The 11933-nt window shown below is 48.5% G+C and overlaps 1 protein-coding gene across 8 annotated transcripts in view; it reads left to right on the top strand.

Moving 5' to 3' along the window:
* Nucleotides 1-240: 240 nt before the first annotated feature.
* The window catches only part of SIPA1L2 (signal induced proliferation associated 1 like 2), a 225088-nt gene continuing 213395 nt past the window's right edge, over nucleotides 241-11933 (top strand). For 6 of the 8 annotated variants that reach the window (XM_058696155.1, XM_058696156.1, XM_058696160.1 and 3 more), the window contains exon 1: nucleotides 241-523. The gene's annotated coding sequence lies outside the window, so the exon portion shown is untranslated. Of the gene's footprint in view, nucleotides 524-770; nucleotides 1378-10430; nucleotides 10542-11933 lie in introns of those variants that run through there. The other 2 variants (XM_058696154.1, XM_058696153.1) reach the window with 2 other exon arrangements.

The raw sequence follows: 11933 nt of genomic DNA, 5'->3' as shown, positions 1-11933 counted from the left end.
GCCCCCTCGCGGGGAAGGGCGCCCGAACCCCTCCGGGACGCGCCGCTCTCGCGCGCCGCGGGGCCTGGGAACCGCGCACCGGCTGAGCCCCGAGCCCCGCGGGGCGGCGGGACGGACGGCGCCCGCGCCCAATCGCGGGGCGGGGCCGAGGGGGCCTGCAGGCGGCGGCCAATGGGAGGCCGCAGAGCGGGCGGGGGGCGGTGCCGCCGGGCGGGCGGGCGGCGGCGTCGGGAGCCGGCTCGGCAGACCGGGAGCCCGGGAGGAGCCGGCGGAGCGGGAGGAGGACGACGGAGGAGGAGGAGCAGCGCCGCGCCCCCGCCCCGGCCGCCCGCCCGCCCGAGCGCAGGCCGACAGCTCCAGCCGCAGCCGGCGGGTCCGGGCCGCCTCCCGCCGGAGCCCGGCGCCGGCAGAGTCCGGGCCGATGGGCAGCCCCGGGCAGCGGCGGGCGGCGAGGCGGCGGCCCCGGTACGCGCCGCCGCGCGCTCGTGGGCTGTAGCAGGTCCCGGCGGACTGCGTCTCCGAGGTGCGTGTCGGGCGAGCGGACGGGGAGCGAGGCGGGATCCGCTCGGGAGCCTTCGGGTGGTGTTTGGGCACGGCCTCCGCGAGGACTGTCCCGGGGTGCAGGGGCTGCCCCGGGAGCGCTTCGGGGGCTGATGGCCGGGCCGGGCCGGGCCGGGGGCAGGGCAGGGGCGCGGGGCGGGGGGTCCGGCTGGCAGACGCGCCCGCGCTTCCGAGCCCCGGGTGGAAGAGGAGCCGCCGCCGCTCGTTCTCTCAAAGTTATCGATCGGCAGAAAGGTTATTCCCGTCTTGGTGACACGAGCACTAATGAGGACCTCCTCTGGGTGCGCAGCAACTCCTCTGTGACTAACCCAAGAGCGAAGATGAAAGGCTGCGGGACGCCGTGCACCGGCGCGCCGGGCGGGGTTACTTGCTGAACTTGCTGCGGGGTGTCTTCCCCCGGGAAGGTGTGCGCCCCCGGCGCGCGCTCTCGCCGGCAGGGGCCCCGCTCCCTCTTTTGTAAGATCCCGAGGCGCGGGGAGCGCCCTTCTAACTCGGCGCGACCACCCTTTGGGGTCCCGACCGCTCTGCCACCTCTCCGGCCTCCGTGCCTCGCTCCATCCTCCGCTCCCGGGCCTTGTCGGGTCCCCCCATATTATTAAAGCTAGTTTGACCACGTCCTGGGAGTATCCCCACGAGCGCCTATAGATTAATTTTCAACCGTGCCACAAACCCAAAGAATCAATTTCAGTTCATCATCTGCAAGCGAGAGCCGATGCTTCTGGGGAAGAGAAAACAACTTGGCATTACCCCTCTGGGAGATATTTGTCATCATTAACCTGCTTCAGTTAAATTAATTCAGCCCAAGATGACTCCAGCGTGAGTATTGGAAAAATCAAGTGCATTGGTCACGGAATTGTGGTCACCAAAACATGATTTTGGTCAAAATGAAATTGTACATGTTTTGGATTTTGTTTAGCTTAGGAGTTGGTTTTCATGATGATGGCCCTTTTTTTTTTTTTTTAAACAAAGAATCTTGACGATTCTCATAGGTTTGCTCTCAGTAAGTTCAAAATAGTCACTAAGATTTGTCTTTTCTTTGCCTCTTTTGTCTGCAGCTTTCATTTCTAAATGTTAACACTAGATGGCTTTCTTATGACGGGCATTTGTAAACTGCGCTTTTGAGTTGCCTATCTGCAATCCAGGTTGCAATTTTTCCAGTTTTGCAATTAGTGATGGGAGGGGGAAAAAAATCTCCAGAACTGTTGCTTTCTTTGAAATATACTACTTCTGTATAAAACAAACGTTTATCTCCACTTCAAAAAGTGTCATTATTTCTGGCATTCTTAAAGATGAATTTCAAGAGACAACTTGGTCACCATTTTTAGTCACAAATTTAAGGATGTCTGTTTTCATGTTTTTGTTTGAGGAATATATTCGAGGACTGGATTTAGACCATATTTTCACATTTTTAACTTAGGAGTTCACTGCTTGATTCAGAGAGGTATAAAACAACATTATTCGTGAGAAAGTGCAGTCTTCAATCTTGAGTTTTGTGTACAAAATCATTGATTCTTCCTAAGGTTTCGGTGATGCGTGTAGCTGGAAGTATATATATGCATGATTCATACCAAGAATTTGGTAGAGACGTCTTTCTGTCTTTCTCCCGGTTGACACTTGGTTTTTCATTTCCAAGCACAACCCCTTTTATGAGAATTTCTGTAGCCAGTAGGTAATCAGCAACAGCAGGTTCTCAGTTATTCATTTTAAGTACTTTTTTTTCCTAGACCAAGACTGTGGCAGCCTGTCCAAATCTTGCCTCGGTAGGCATACTTGTTCATAAGCTGGAGAAATATCTTGGACTTATTTTATAGCTGCCATTTATTGTGTGTCTTGCCCAGCTTAAAATATGACATGTTGAATTTGTTTGTTCTAAATTGGAGTGCATTCATAAATAGCTGAAGAAAAAAAAAGAAAACTCTAGCAAACATCTGGGAAGTAGGAAATGGAATCAGAAACAGCTTTTATCAGTACCCACATGCTACCTATAGATGGGGTGAAATGAACTTGGGTAAGAAGCAGTATAAGCATTTGGTCTGGAAAATAAGAGAAAATAACATACGTTGCAGGTAGGGAGGTAGAGCTTCTGGCTTTGGGGTAGGGGCTGCAGATTTTCCCCAGCCGATTTAAGTGAATATTTTTCATCAGATGCTTGTGTTTTTGAATGTTTGCCTTTTCCAAAGAGGTTTCATTTTATGGAATGTGATGGGAATTATCAGAGCATCGTGATTTGGCTTTTATGAGGTTTATTGTAGTTAAAGCTGTGTACTGTGGGCTTGTAAGTTGCCCCCCCCCCCCCCCTTGAGACTGGAATGGCATTTTAAAGGGTTCCTCGATACCTGAGCTTAGTAAACACCTGTCCACCTTGGGGATCTTTTTACCTGAGGCAGAGGAGGGAATAGTGGGTTATTCATTTTGAAAATCTGTCTGTTCTTGAATGTGAGGAAATATTCACTAACCTTGAAAGGGCAACTGTCTGGTAATTGAAACTGGTTTAAAAGTATTGGGTTTGGTCATGAAAACTAGTTTAAAAGGGACTGTGTTTACTGCACACTTTGCAAAGGACTATATGTTTGAGTGGATACCGCCCCCTATCTGAATCCCAGCCATAACTGATAAATGCAAGGTGTTTTTTTTTTTTTTTCTTTTGTTTTTTTCTTTTCGAGATTGAGGAAGGCATCGAGTCTTTGCATTTATGATCTGCTTGTCCTGGTGGTTTAGGATTACTTATCTTTTCAAAGATGCGCTGAACTTGAAGAAACTTTAGACTGTTACTATTAACTGAAAAGCAAAGCAGTTTTTTTTTCCTGTTTTGAACTTGAGTGAGATACAATGTACAGTTCTGAAGAATGCAGGGAACCGTGTTCCAGATTTTTCTGCATCTATTATTGTACCTAATTCCCTTGCAGGGTGAAAGACTAGGGAGAGCTTTAGGCGGGAGGAACAGGAACCTCTACTTTCCTCCTTCTATTGCCTGTCACAAATGAGTTTGGATAAAGTATTTCCATGATCCCTTTCAGCAGCAATATTTTAGATTTCTTGAACATTTAAAACGAAGGTATTAGCGTAATGCAAAGGACTCACTGTGACAGTTCATTGTTTTTCATGATTGTGTCTTGCGTTCATTGCCTTACGGTGTGTTTGTATGTGAACATTCCTGAGAGTTCTAGCTACTTGGTTTACCTTGGAATCAGTGAGGCAGAAATCGCTTTTCGGTTCCAATCACATGTCACCGTGACCCCTTTGAAGGAGAGATAACAGTATAATAGGACTTTAAATGCTTCTTAACTTCAGAGATAAATGATTTCAATCCATTCTGGACTTGATTCATAAACTTTGGGTCCCAAGAGTGGTTGGAGAGAGCCAGATCTGACCTACAGGAGAGGTTCTGTTTCTTGAGAGGTTTCATATTTAGCATAACCCAGTTCCATGATTTCCACCCCCCCCCCCCCCCCCCGCCTAGCCCCCCAGGATGCAGTGTTGCTACACGAACATACTGAAAATTAACAACATCAGTTCCTATCTACTTTCGATGCATTTCATCAAAGTGTATTAGTTTATACCCCACTCCCCACCCCACCCCACCCCGCAAAAGGAAGGAAGAGTACGCATGCCTTCAGACAGGAAGGTTCTTCCCCTCCAGAGAAGACATTTGTTAAAATTATCCCACATGAGGGGAGCCTGGGTGGCTCAGTCGGTTGAGCGTCCCCACTTCGGCTCAGGTCATGATCTCACGGTTCAACGGGTTCGAGCCCTGAGTCGGGCCCGACAGCGCAGAGCCTGGAGCCCGCTTCCGATTCTGTGTCTCCCTCTCTCCGCCCCTCTCCCACTCACGCTCTGTCTCCCCCTTCTCAAAAATAAACATTAAAAAAATTTTTTTTTCTTTAATTATCCCACTTGTGCATATATACCCTCCCAGACATGGACACTTTTTCCTTTTGCACAGGCCAGTGAAAAGTTCACTGAGGACCAGTGTTTGGAAATCGCAGTCCAGCCCTTCTGTGATGTGGGGATCTCTTAATAATGCCCTACGAGTGGTCTTCCAGCAATACCTGAACATTGCCTGGAAGGGGTGGAGAGCTCCACCCTTCCGAGGTTTTTGACTACTAGACAAGTGTTTTTTTTGTTATTTTATTTTATTTTTTTCAACGTTTATTTATTTTTGAGACAGAGAGAGACAGCACATGAACAGGGGAGGGTCAGAGAGAGGGAGACACAGAATCTGAAACAGGCTCCAGGCTCTGAGCGGTCAGCACAGAGCCCGACGCGGGGCTCGAACTCACGGGCCGTGAGATCATGACCTGAGCCGAAGTCAGACGCTTAACCGACCGAGCCACCCAGGCGCCCCTAGACGAGTGTTTTTTACCCACAGCACTGAAATCGAACTCTTCCTGTTTATTTGCATTCTACTCCCTTGGTGGCCCGTGGAACAGATCTTTCTAGAGAGGTATTTCAGTTATTCACTGAACACCACCTGTCACACTCGGACCCCGAACTGAAGGCTTCCCACTCAGCTTGACCTGGGCAGAGTAGGAGTACCCTTCCCTCAGCCTGTGTGTCCCACTTGCACTGATAGAGTCCAGGCCTGCATTCAGGTTTTTTTTTTTTTTTTTTTTTGGTGGCCACGTTACCCAGACTCAGTGAGTTTCCTGTTCACTAAAACCCCTGAGTCGTTAATCACATACTGCCACTAGCCATGGTTGGCCTTCCTGCACTAACGTCGCTGCAAGACCCAACATCTATGGTGCTTCATTTTCCTTTATTTTAGCTGGTTCTACCCCGGGTGCTTCTTGGGAGTTTGATTCTGTTGGTTAGCACCTTTTTCTGCCCTCCCAGAGGAAGGCTGCTTGCTTAGAACATCAGACTGTTGTGTTTTTTTTTTGTTGTTGTTTTTATCTCTACCTAAGTCAGGGATGAAATTGTCAAACTGGCTCAGCCATGAATAGTGGCTCTGGAAGCTTCTAGCTTTACAAGGAATCACTCTCGGTTATCATTAAGTCCTAACGCACCTAATTTCTTACCAGCTGGCTCCGATCTCTCTGCCTTTTCCAGACATCCTGAAAGAGGCTGTCAAGCCTCCTTGGCTTCTTCTGCTGACCAGGTTATTCTAAGACAGAAATGAGTTCAATTTTAGTGTGTCCCTGGTAATTAGAACTGTGCTCTGCATGGTTGGTGATTAAGAAATATTTTAATGACTGACTGACTGAATGACTTAGAAAATAGGGCCCCACTGTGACCTGTGACCTCTGGAGGTCTTAGGCACTGAAAAGCCTGTGGGAAAAATTGGAATGTTGTTGGACTTTCTGAACTTATTTTGGAGCTGGGTATTATTTTATTTTGTGTTACTTTCGGGTAGTGGGTAAGAGAACCGTGAGCTTTCCCCATTTTCTCGGCGTTTTAATACTCTTCCCTTCCTGTTTCCCGAACATACGTTTAGTCCGAAGGGGCTTGTTCAGCTCTGCCTGTGGGATTACTCCATATTTTTCACTTTCGCATATTTGCTAAATCTGGAAGAAGCTCCTCGTTGGTCGAGCTGTTCGAGCAATCCGAGTTGCCCGAGCAGGCTGTTGGGTTGTGCATTCAGTTACTCATCAGTAGAAAAAATCTAGGTAGAGAGCCAATGTTAAAAATTGTTCCTGTGGAAAGCAAGAACTCTTGGATAAATAAAAAAATTATGTATGCTGGGATGAACTATTTCTGGAGACTCAAAAAAGCATTTCTGATGGCAGTGCTTGGGGCGTAGTGGCCTGTAGAGTCAGCACGATGCTGGCTTTCCGTCTTCCAGGGGGCTTGATAATGCATTTGGTTCCTTGTTGGACAGTGGGTGTTCATGTGGCTCAGGAATAGCTCTGGGATACAGTCTTCTTTGTACTGAAGTTTCTAATAAGTAATTTTAGGAATTAACAGTTTTAATTATTCATAAAGGACAAAAGCTTTCGTTTGAGTGTTTAATACCTTAATCCAAGGAACAGTGATTTCTTTGTAGTGGGGTTTCTAAATTTTTTTCAGCGTGCATACCCTTTCCGTACAAAATCACCGTCTAAATAAATGTGTGTGTATGCCTGTGCAAATATACGTGTCTGTGTCTGTGTGTTTGTGCCTATGTGTATATACACATGCATGCATGTAAATTTATCATGCTAAGATACAGACGTTATAAAACACAGAAATGCACATTTGAAGAAGGGTGGCATTAAAAAGAAATAGAAATGGAGTATTTCCTTTGCACCTTAAGGGCTGTCTTGTTACCCTTCGAAATGCGTGGCCCCCAGTCTGGAGACCCGTGTCTGTCTACCACTCTCTTCAGCTTAGAGTTCATGACTGTTTGGAAGCAGTTTCTCAGGGGCCTGTCAGCATCCTGTGAGGGAACTTTAAGACAGACTCTATCCTTACCGGGCCCTCTGTTTACTATATTTGTTCCTTTTCTGAGAACTTTTTTTTTTTTTTTTTTTTTTTTTTTTTTTTAACTTTGGCCTGTTCTCTTCCAGAATTGCTGTGGGTTCTTTAGGGGTTTAATTTGGGTAGGGAGTAGATAACGTCCTGGGGGATACTGTTCTTTCTGGAACGTTTCTGGTGGAACTCAGCTGTTGAGGAAGGCACCATACTGTCACACACAGCCCCCACCAGGCCCACAGTCAGGATAGAAGGACGTAAGTAATCATTTTCTCATCCAGAAACTTCTGAAGCGTAAAAACAAATTTGGAAGTACAGTATAGTTCGGCTCGTGTATCATTGGCTACCGTGGTAGCACATGTCAGCTCCTGCTGCGAGGGAGTTAAGGGAGCCCAGCCACCTGGCCTCTCCAGAGCCTTGGTGCTGCAGCTACCCAGCTAAACTAGCACCTCCCCCCTCCCTCTCCCTCCTGTGCACTCTCTGCTCCCCTGTTGTCTGCTGGATCTTAATCCACAGCACTCAGCATTGCCTGACACGAAGAGTGTGTGTATGTGTATATTGTTTTTATTTTTATTTATTTATTTATTTTTTTTTTTTTAAGTTTTTTTTTTTTTTTTCAACGTTTTTTATTTATTTTTGGGACAGAGAGAGACAGAGCACGAACGGGGAAGGGGCAGAGAGAGAGGGAGACACAGAATCGGAAACAGGCTCCAGGCTCTGAGCCATCAGCCCAGAGCCTGACGCGGGGCTCGAACTCACGGACCGCGAGATCGTGACCTGGCTGAAGTCGGACGCTTAACCGACTGCGCCACCCAGGCGCCCCATTTTTTTTAATGTTTATTTATTTTTGGGGACAGAGAGAGAGAGAGCATGAACGGGGGAGGGGCAGAGAGAGAGGGAGACACAGAATCTGAAACAGGCTCCAGGCTCTGAGCCATCAGCCCAGAGCCCAACGCGGGGCTCGAACTCACAGACTGCGAGATCGTGACCTGAGCTGAAGTCGGATGCCCAACCGACTGAGCCACCCAGGCGCCCCGTGTTTTTAAATAGGCTCCACAGCCAACGCGGGACCTGATCTCACGACCCTAAGATCAAGAGTCACCCGATCTACTGACTGAGCCAGCCCCCCAGCCTCAGCATTGTATTTTAATTTTTTTTAACGTTTATTTATTTTTGCAAGACAAGAGAGAGACCGAGCACGAGCGGGGGAGGGGCAGAGAGAGAGGGAGACACAGAATCTGAAGCAGGTTCCAGGCTCTGAGCTGTCGGCACAGAGCTCGACGCAGGGCCGGCACCCATGGACCGTGAGATCATGGTCTGAGCCGAAGTCGGACACTTAACAGACTGAGCCACCCAGGCACCCCTCAACAGCCTTTTATACTTCCATTTTAAATCATTTCCATCTGAAAGGACCTGTGATTGAACTTGGACACCAAGCTAGTGAAAGGGGAGTAGTAAGTAGTTTCTGAAGAGAGTGAGAGCAGAGACCCAGCTGTTCCTTTAGGATGTTTATAGCCCTGCTCCAGGGCTGTGATTCTGGGGATGCAGGGCACCCTGGGGGTTGTCCTCCTGTTCCTGAGAGCATGTGGTCTGCACCCATCCCAGGTTTCAGAGTCTCCAGACTGACAAGGGCACAGCCCTGATGGAATCCAGTGAGGCTACAGGTCACTTAAAAACCCTGGTGTGGGCTCCTTCGTAAACATACCTGAAAAGAAATGATTTCTGAATTGTGCCGTTTCATCTGTAAAGTCTTTTGCCTGTCGGCCCGTCAGCCATGGTAATTTCTAGAGGAAACAGTGATTTTTGAAAGCTCATCACTAGAACATTGGACACCTCTTGTTGACTTAGCACTTTGAGGATTGCAAAGTACATCAGAGAGATATTTATGCCTTAAAGGTAGTCGGTGCTCAGGAAGTGTAGTTTTCATTTTACAGGTGAAAGTCTTTTACGTTCAATATCCTGATACAGTATTAGTTCCTATATTCCATGAACTCAGGAGGGTGTCATCCTAAGTCCTGTGTGTGTAAATTTCTGTGTTAAGAGATACTATGATGAGATTTGAGGCAGGACTGAGAGATTCATCTAAATAATAATAGAATCACCTCATTTACCAACCAAGTCTGCTTACTGGAGGGTCATGGGAAGCCTTTTGCTTGGAAAAATCCATCAATGTTCCTATTTAAAAACTTTTATGTGTTGGTAAAAGTGAGGGAGACTAATGTTTTTGACTTAACAAAATAGAGAATCAGGGGGAGGTATTCTTGAAAATAAATGTAAAAGACAGCCATTGTGCTGGAACTTTCATTGGTGTTCTCTCACATACTGAACCAGACCCTTGTAAGCTGATGGGATGATCCCCTTTCACTAACACAAAAACTAAGGTTTACGGGGAGAACACATGCTTTTCTGAGTCTTCTTAGTCTTAAAAAAATTTTTTTTAAAGGTTTATTTGCCTTTGAGAGAGAGAGACAAAGCACAAGCAACAGAGGAACAGAGAGAGAGGGAGACACAGAATCTGAAGCAGGCTCTGAGCTGTCGGTGCCCAACCCGACGCGGGGCTCGAACCCACGAACCGCGAGATCATGACCTGAGCAGAAGTCGGACGCTTAACCGACTGAGCCACCCAGGTGTCCTTGAGTCTTCGTAGTCTTAGACCTGAAACCCCGTCTCTCTGCTCCAGCTACAGGCCGCTTTCCTCTGTTCCCATCTGCTTTGTGAGGTGTGGTTGGTCTCCAGAGATCACGGAAGGAGTGAATGGAAGGAGGGAGTGAGTAGAGAAGGTGTGTGCACAGGAGAATGGCGGACTCCAGCCAGCTCTCCCTGAAAGGGGGAAAACGGTGGCCCAGCGTTGGGCTGAGGAGCCTGAGTTTTATTAGCCGGTGGATGGTCTCTTCTTCAGGAGAAATGTCGTAATTCGCGGAGAGGTAGCCCTTCTGATCCAATCTGGCTACCTGTCCTTTGTTGGGAAGTGAGTGGGACAATTTCTCCGGCTCCCCGCCTCTTTGCCAGGGTTCAAAGAAGTATAAGGGGAAAACAGTTTTTGTTTTGCATTCATACTTTGCCAGATTTGCATAATCTGTGTTGAAGCCAGTTCAGTGTGAATCCCTAAATAAATTTCAGGCATTTAAATATTTAAAAGGATCCGTCCACAGTACTTTACTCACCCAAAGAATAAGTGCTTCCAACAAAGAAAATAACCCCCTTGCAGATGCAGCCCATACAGACTTTGTTCACCTTGTCACTGAATTATAAAACATTAATAGCAAAGCTAGAATTGGAACATTCGCCGACATGCCTGGCTGGCTCGCTTCCAAAATATTGTTTCCCTGGTTGGAGCATGCGGGACGGTTTGTTTAAAACTGGCAGCTGGCCAGGGAGCGGAGCTCTGACGCAATCACGGCGGTAACTACTTTGCTCCGACTGCTAATTTTAGGGCAGTTAAATCTGGGTGATGTCTGATGACTGCTGTCGCTGTGCGTCTGGTGGCGGGGAGCCTTCCAGATCCATCCTCCGGGCCCGGCACCGCCGTCCTCGGCTCCCTGCGCGATGGGCTGGCAGAGGCGATGCCGGGCTGGCACCGAATGTGAGCGGTGAGATGAGTTGGGGCAGGGCCCGCGCGGGGCTCCAGGGGACACCGCCTCTGATCTCACTGGTTTTCTGTGCCAGTCCCTCAACAGATCCGTATCCGAGGGCACCAGGCGGTGGGAGGTGTGGAGGACGGAGGCAAGTGTAAACAGAGGCTCTCGCCTTCTGCGGGCCCCCCTCCCACCCCGATGACAACACGCTCTGCTTCTCCCTGCCCTCCCCGCCGGCGCTGGCTGGCTCAGCACCCAGCCGCTTCTGCCTTCTCCTTTTCTGGAAGAGGCAAAACTGAGGAGAAAGATGGGAATTTTTGGAGACCTGTTTGGAGCATCGTATAGAAGAGCAGAGTAGAGTTTTCTGGCTCTTGCAGGAGAGGGAGGTGGCAGGGAGGGGTTGTTTTGTGGCCATCCCGACCTCACTTCACTTCCTGGACAGCGAGCGTAACCCAGTTTCAAAACAAGGATCCCCGAGGCCTCTATAAACGCTGGCATTCTGAGGTTGCCCGGTTAGCGGGAGGCGTCCTGGGGTGTGACACCCATGGGGGCAGGGGCCACTTACCTCGTTCCCTCCTGGGCTCCGGGTGAGCGTCCGGCACCATCAGAGAATTAACGGACTCGTAGCATTTCCGGCCTCAGAGGGCCCTTCTGGTCGTCTTCGAATCAAACTTCCTCATGTTCCTGATTCGGACATTTAAGAGAAGGGTTTAACAGCCGGGCCCCCATCGTGGAAGAGAATGGGCTGGCTTACTGGGTGAGACCCTGGGATAGCCGGGCTCTGTGGCTTGAAGGCCCCGTGGGCTGCTGAGCATATAGCGGGTTGCCTAGTCGAGAGAACATTCCAGAAGAAGGCAGGAGCCAAGTTAGCTTTGGCAAATGGTTAGGATTTGAATTTTCCGCGAGGGGCCCTTAGACACAAGGACACTCCAGGCTCTGTAGAGACCGGCCAATGCAAGTAAACCCATCTCACTTAGTTGTTCATTTGAACCCAGTGTTGTCTACAACAACTCCCTCTGCCTGAAACAAAACTCACCTCCTTGCCTGGTTTAGGTTTTGCAACCCCGAAAACGGATTTCATGATAAAAGCGACCTCAAGGAGAAGTGAAGGACCGTGTTTTTGACATGGTGGTTAACTCACTTGTCTGTCATGTGAGGTAGTCAATCTGATCTTCACCCCCCCACTGTAATTTGTTAAAGTTTATGTCATACACCTGAAGGAAAAAATATCGAAAGTAAATGATGAGCTTTATTTGTTTTTTTTAACATCGAGGTATATAGATGACATCATATTAGTTTCAGGTGTAACACATGACAGTTGGCATTTCTGTGTGCTGTGAAATGATCACGGTAAGTCTGGTCACAATTTTTTTTTCTGGGGATGACACCTTGTAAGATCTGTCTTCA

This window comes from Neofelis nebulosa, chromosome 13 (genome assembly GCF_028018385.1).
Source record: "Neofelis nebulosa isolate mNeoNeb1 chromosome 13, mNeoNeb1.pri, whole genome shotgun sequence".
In the NCBI taxonomy this organism is placed as follows: Eukaryota; Metazoa; Chordata; class Mammalia; order Carnivora; family Felidae; genus Neofelis; species Neofelis nebulosa.
Note: the sequence above shows the minus strand (reverse complement) of the source record. Positions and strands in the feature narration are given on the sequence as shown.